The sequence below is a fragment of the Saccostrea cucullata genome, unplaced genomic scaffold (genome assembly GCF_032062105.1).
Source record: "Saccostrea cucullata isolate Sc308-1 unplaced genomic scaffold, CSIRO_AGI_Scuc_v1 ctg974, whole genome shotgun sequence".
NCBI lineage: Eukaryota > Metazoa > Mollusca > Bivalvia > Ostreida > Ostreidae > Saccostrea > Saccostrea cuccullata.
Genome location: NW_026938202.1, coordinates 2221 through 9598, shown reverse-complemented (window position 1 = coordinate 9598; position 7378 = coordinate 2221). Strand labels below are relative to the sequence as shown.

The 7378-nt window shown below is 32.9% G+C and overlaps 1 long non-coding RNA gene across 1 annotated transcript; it reads right to left on the bottom strand.

The window, feature by feature from the left end:
• Positions 1 to 4126: 4126 nt before the first annotated feature.
• Positions 4127 to 6932, bottom strand: LOC134249606 (uncharacterized). Its single transcript, XR_009988322.1, has 3 exons — positions 6826 to 6932; positions 4733 to 4835; positions 4127 to 4289 (listed from the first exon to the last, which is right to left on the bottom strand). It is a non-coding gene; the product is annotated as an uncharacterized LOC134249606 (long non-coding RNA).
• Between the last annotated feature and the right edge of the window lie 446 nt (positions 6933 to 7378).

Below are 7378 nucleotides of genomic sequence, written 5' to 3'. Positions count from 1 at the left end.
AGTTCCAAAATTTCAAGAAAAATCTGTAGACAAATATTTTCCCCAATTCGAAAAAGTCGCAGAGAATCTTAAATGGCCACAAAATGTTTGGTCAACAATGTTACAAAGTGTACTGGTTGGAAAAGCGGCTGAGGTATACTCTGCACTAGGGGTAGCTGAGAGTTCAGACTATGAGAAGGTCAAAGCATCAATATTAAAAGCATATGAATTAGTACCTGAAGCGTATAGACAAAAATTCAGAAAGTATAGGAAGTTTGATAATCAAACATTTGTTGAATTTTCACGAGAGAAAGAAGATTTATTCGATCATTGGTTTAGATCTAAGAAACTTGATAAAACTTTTGCTAATTTGCGCCAAGTCATCCTGGTAGAAGAGTTTAAGGAATGTGTTTCTCAAGATTTGAAAACACATTTAGAAGATAAGAATGTGAAAACTCTTGAAGAGGCAGCAGTCATATCTGATACTTATGCTCTGTCTCATAAAAAGAATTTTGTATCAAGATCTCAGACTAGCAGTAATTCTACCAATTCAGACACATATAAAAAGAGTGGTTCAGGGTCTCAGTCTTCCACAAGTCTCCAGTTTCCATCACAAGGTGGTTTTAAGTCCGGTCCAGGACGTGTTGAAGGATCATGTGGAATAGGGTCGCTTCCTACTTGTAGTTATTGTAAGAAAAAAGGTCATCTGATCAGTGAATGCTTTAAACTTAAGAGAAAAAATGATTTTGATAAAACTCAACCACACGCTTGTGCGGCAGTTGGAGGTGATAGAGAAGCATTAGTTTCGATTTGTTCTGACACTCCTGATGTCCAGGGTTCACAGTCCAGTTCTATTGATTCTATGGAGGATTATAAGCCCTTTATGTCTCAGGGATTTGTTTCACTCGGTGACTCTAGCGAAATTAAACCTGTCCAGATTTTGAGAGATACTGGTGCTGCACAGACTTTAATGTTAGAGAGCGAGCTTACTCTGTCTGAGCAGACATATACTGGTGGGTCAGTTTTATTACAGGGCGTGGAGCTAGGCGTCATTGACGTTCCCCTGCATAGAATTTGTTTGAAGTCAGATTTAGTTACTGGACCTGTTACTGTAGGAGTTCGACCTACTCTTCCCGTTCCAGGCATTTCTTTGTTGTTAGGCAACGATTTAGATGGTGGGAAGGTTGTACCTGATCCTATAGTTTGTGAGAAAATCACTTCCAATGTCATGTGCGATGATGAAGATGATGACATTTATCCAGCCTGTGCTGTTACTAGAGCGATGGCCAGAAGACGAGAAATGGAGGCAGACCATACTCAAGCCTTTGACGAGACGAATTCCTCTGTTGATATTGATTTGAATGACACTTTCTTATCTGACCTTGATGGCACTCGAACAAGCATGGAACCACACCATATCAAGAAGCAAGAGAAGAAAGAACTTTTACCAAAATTTGGTGGTGAGGATGATGAGTTGCATCCACTAGTTAGCCAAGGCAAGGACATCCTCAGCCTAGAACGTTTACTCTCTGAACAACATAAAGACCCAGATATCATTCAACTTAGTAAGAGGGCACTTCCACCAGAAGAGACCACTAAAGTTGGAGAATGTTTCTATTTGAAAGATGGCATCCTTATATGCGAAAATCGAGACCACCTGACGCTTCTCCAAATGAAGTGTGGCGTGTTGTTCTGCTTATCGTCGAGATGTCATGAGTTTAGCTCACGATACACCTATGGCTGGTCATTTAGGTATCAATAAGACTTATAATAGGATTTTGAGTCATTTTTATTGGCCTAAGCTAAGAAAGGATGTTTCGAAGTTTTGCAAGTCATGCCATGTCTGTCAGATGGTAGGTAAACCAAATCAGAAGATACCATCTGCTCCTCTCCAACCCATTCCAGCTTTTGAAGAACCGTTTAGTCGAGTGTTGGTGGATTGTGCAGGACCTTTGCCTAGGACTAGATCTGGGAACCAGTATTTACTTACCATTATGTGTACATCCACTCGATTTCCTGAAGCCATACCTCTTAGGAATATAAAGGCAAAGAGCGTAGATAAGGCCCTAACCAAGTTTTTCAGTTTTGTAGGAGCACCCAAGGCAATTCAGTCGGATCAAGGCTCAAATTTTATGTCGGGGTTGTTCCAGCAAGTCATGCATGAGTTGGGTATAAGGCAATATAGATCAACTGCTTATCATCCTGAGTCCCAGGGAGCGCTAGAACGTTTTCATCAAACCCTAAAAACTATGCTGAAGACCTATTGTTACCAGTATGAAAAAGAATGGGACGAAGGTGTTCATCTTGTGCTATTTGCTGCACGAGAAGCAGTCCAGGAGTCTCTTGGGTTCAGTCCTTTTGAATTGGTGTTTGGTCATACAGTTAGAGGACCTTTGAAATTGTTGAAGGAAAAGTGGTTGACTGAGACTAGTGATCTTAATCTTTTAGATTATGTGTCTGATTTCAAAGAAAAACTTTACAATGCTTGTAAATTAGCACAAGAAAATTTGAAGAGTTCTCAGATGAAAATGAAAATGTGGTATGACAAAGATGCCAGAAATAGGGTGTTTAAGCCAGGTGATAAGGTTCTTGTATTTTTACCTATTCCTGGTCATCCTTTACAGGCCAGATATTACGGCACTTATGAAATTGAAAGCAAGATTAGTGATGTAAACTATGTAGTTAAGACACCAGGTCGACGTAAAGAGAAACGGGTTTGTCACATAAACATGTTGAAAGAGTATCGTAAACATACTAGATTTTGTATTAATGTACCTATGTTTTAATAATATAAGTTTTCATTGACATTCAAACTTTTTAAGGGGGGAGGTGTTGTGAGATGTGTACTGTTTCATTATGTATATAATTAGTAACATTAAATTTCTTGAACATTCCAGAGTGGTCATCATGTTCGGTCATTTTATCTAGAACATTCTTAAATTTTGTGTATGTCCAGATTGTTCCAGTAATATCATGTTTTAACAATTTCTAGAATATTCTAGATTTATATTACTGTATAAATACCCTGTCAATTCGATGCATAGAGATACTTTTGTCGTATGAGCACCATTGAGATACAACTGGGATATATTTTCACTGGGACATTGTGTGCAGCAACGGACACTCTGATGTATGTATTTTTAGATTCTTGCTAAGTTTGTACTTTATGTTTCATATACTTATAATAAATTACTGTAAATAAATTATTGTTAAGTTTAAATTGTGTTATTGATCTTTGCTGGCATTTAGGGTTATTCTGACCCATAACATAGAGCAGACACTAACCACTGCGCCACGCGGACGATGTGTAACGTGTGAGGTATACAGTTTGTTTAAGCGTATTTTGTTTTCAGAAATGTACATTTTTCTTATAGAATGGGTTCAGATTCATTTTAAAAACATTAAATTGACTTTACATATATATTTCTGTCTTTAAATGATTAATAAGGAATGGACACTTGACACATTCATGTTCAAAATTCATTTTTATGACACCAATAAACACATTTTCCACTAAATATGCTTAAAAGTCAATTTTAAAAACGGATTATCAATTAAAAAGTCTTAAAATAAATTAAATTAATCAAATGTGTTGAAGATAGCAATACTGACTGAAAATATAACTTAACTTTAAAAATTGAGAAATATCTTGTAAAAGAGCCGGGGGTGCCCTTGCCTTGTACACCCTCTTTATTGACGAGCTTTTATTTTCAAAAAGTTTCCATTTTGCATTTGAACATTTGTCTGACTGCCGTGTGCAGTTTCTAAACAGTTCATATTTCGACTTCTCCAGAACCACTTCAAACAAATTTACCATACATATTCAAGTATCCTAGGTTAAAAGGAATTCAGTACTGTTAACTGAAGAGCCATGTGATGTTTTTCAGGGGAAACAACCCTAGAATTCATGAAAATATGGTGGTATGTTATAAAAATCCTCACCGTACAAACCATCATTTGTTAGGAATATATTATTCAGTTCATTTCAATCAATAACCTGATTTTTTTTGTGCTCTAAATTGAATTGTACATTTCAATTCTAATGAAGTAATGCTATTGCTTATGGGCTAACATTTGCGAAGCTGCTTCGTTGATAGGTGAGTCGAAAGAAAGAAGATTGAAACAAGAAATACGTAATAAAAAGATATAGAATTTTTCCATTTATTAAGCAAGGAAATTCCTTTTTACAGACATATCAGATCTATACACTATAGATCTTTAGGTCACGTGTGACATTTCTGCAAAGTGTTGTCCATGTTCAGTAGCGTCCGTAGCAAGGACATACTCCCCTACATGCCAATGGGACACCACTGTTGATAAAAGAACATTAATGTAAATTTTTATCTTGTATAAACTCCTTTTTCAATATAAAAATGCTTTGGAAGGTCTGTAATTTTGTAAAACTCTAATCTGTTGAAACATTTTGATAACATTTTGATCGAGTAAGAATCACGAATTTAGCTGTTTGTACAATTATCATTATAGTAAAAGTTTTCTTTTCCATGTGAGGAAAATTAGATTGTGAAACCACTTCTTATATATATATATATATATATATATATATATATATATATATATATATATATATATATATATATATATATATATATATATATATATATATATATATATAAATGATAACTTTTCATACAAGGGACATTGTTCCAGTTTAGGTTTTTTCTATACATTGTATATACGTTTACTTGATCTTAAATAAATATGATGAAAATATATTAAATTTTTTTTAACATACGCGCATGCCAGGCATCCAGTATTGGAATACGTCTGTCCGTCTACACCACACACAGGATCCCATACTTGAATACAAACACATCCACCATTGTTGGGATAATATCCTACAAAGGAAATGAAATGTCGAATCTATTTTCACATCCACCGATTTTTTTCCTTTCCCTAGCAATCTTATTGTAGAATTTTTTTTTTTTTTTTTTTTTTTTTTTTTTTTTTACAAATACAAATACTTTATTGGCACAAACACAATTACAATAATTGGCAAAGGCCCACTTAATATCATTAAATAATGTTAATCTTATTGTAGAATTAAATGATGGAAAAATCCAAACAAATAAAAGCCTTTTTTGATATACAATTACTTAATAATGTATATTTCTTAATAAACATTAGGAAATAATAATCGCGACACGCACCACTCGCAAAATAAAATTGCTTGCTTTGATTTTCATGGTGCTGAAACCAAAATAAATCTGTTTATCAACTGTCTTCTTGCAAAGTATTGTTCTCGCGATGTGACGGTAAAGAGTCATTTCGTGATAATAACTGCCCGCTTAAAGTAAGTTATCTACAGTACTGTCAAACGTAAACTACGTACCTTAAATATCAAATTGCAAAATCGACCGTATTTCACTCACTTTATTAGAATTCATCTAATATTCAGATATGAAAAAGCGAAAAAAATGTTTAAGTAATCGTTATTTACATAATTATGTACATTTATGATCCTGCAAAATCGCAAAAGGAAATCTGGGTTATTACAAATAGTGAAATTATTTTCTTGTCTCAAAATAGAAAAAAAAACCTTGACGATTTAACATGTAATTAATTTGTTTTGAAAGATGTAAAATAAAAAGTGACTCAAAATATTTGTATATCAGAAATATATAAATATTTAACTTCTTAATACATTAACACATGACAAACTTTATGAAATAATGCAAAAAAAAAAATCGATATAAACACGCCATTAGCTATTTAATTAGAGCACGTTCAAAAAATACAAATAGGACAATTGTACAAAACTTGATATTTTTTCTTCACTGCTCTATGATTTCAAATCTATTTTGAAACGTAGAAAAATAATAATTTTTACTCAAGTAAAACTAAAAAAAAAATTTCGAATATATTTTAGTATCGTTGTAAATAATGACATCGCAGGGTTTATAAAACTTGCATTTTAAAATATTGAAACTTTGTCAAAAGTGGTTTAAAATTATGTGGAGAGTAAGGTGTTGATTAACGGCATTTGTCTATTCTATGCTTGAAAATTCATTCTCTTGACCTTGAGAGTGCAGTTTACATAATCTTGACATGAATTTAAATCAAAAGATGTTACATTTAAATGTAATTTGTTCTTTTTTGTCTGGTACTTATTGAATGTTAAATTGACCGTAGTCTGTGAAACATTAGAATTTGACATTTTACTGTAGATTTAGACTTGTGTAAAATATTCATTTCTTGTTATGACAGTGCTCTGTTTGACACAAATGAGATCTCAAAGTAGGATATTGAATAGTCATTAATTACTAAATATATGAATAATAGACTAAAATGTATCACTATTTAGTAAAATAGACAAGTTTAAAAACCGTTAAACAATTTATGTAATATAAACAAGGACATGTATCATAAACGATATTTTCTGAAATGATAATTGTTCAATATTTACAAAAGTAATTATTCTATACTAAACTTAAACTGAAAAAAATTAAGTACCGATATTTTTAATTTTTTTATTGATCTTCTTCCTATTACAATTGCATTTTTTTTCAATACTGAAACTCTGCCTTAAGTGGAGAAAACTCATCAGCGAAGAGTATAGGTTTTTTGATCCATGATATTTGTCTATCCCTTGCTTGAAAATCCGTACGCGTAAGATTGACAGAGAGGTTAAAATGGAAGATGTTGCACTTTAGGGCCAACCAATATTCCTTTGGTTTGCCTACTGCTTATAGTGTGTTGAATAAATTTTAATCTTTATATGTTAGAAATGGACGACAATTTTCTGTTGTTAATGCCACTTAACATATTTTATATTACAATCTTTTAAAAACATTAAGAACTGAAAAAGCCCCGGTTTTATTGACCTACCTTCACTGGGGGCTACCAAGAACAGGGCCACACACACCAAAATGACAGTACTTCCTCTAAACATTCTGGATACGTCCTGAAGATTACTGTTGATATAGTTTTAATATTCTCAATTTATAGTTGCTGTTAGCTCCTCCCACTACAAGGAATTTTGTTTTGCTGACTTGGAATTCCAATATTGAAAGTACCTGTACGGAAAAGTTTTCAAGGTTCCACAAACCACTGATGGGGGCATCATCATCATTCACCTTGTTAATTAAATCTACCTATGTTATTATGAGGATACATAATGTTTTATGCATAATAATATTCATTTTCCAAAATTACATCATAACTATAAGAATTTTTTGTTTAATTGCTTATATTTATTAAGCACTCGGTGGTTCTTAAATATGTTTGAAATGGGCAACCCATTAATGTCCCGACCAGCATTTTAATGAAGTAGACCAAAACGCTTGTTTTCTTTTTCATCTTTTGACATATTGCATTGTTTCCTCAAGGTACAATATTACTTTTTTTTTATTTTCATAATTCATTTTCTTATTTCTTCCTC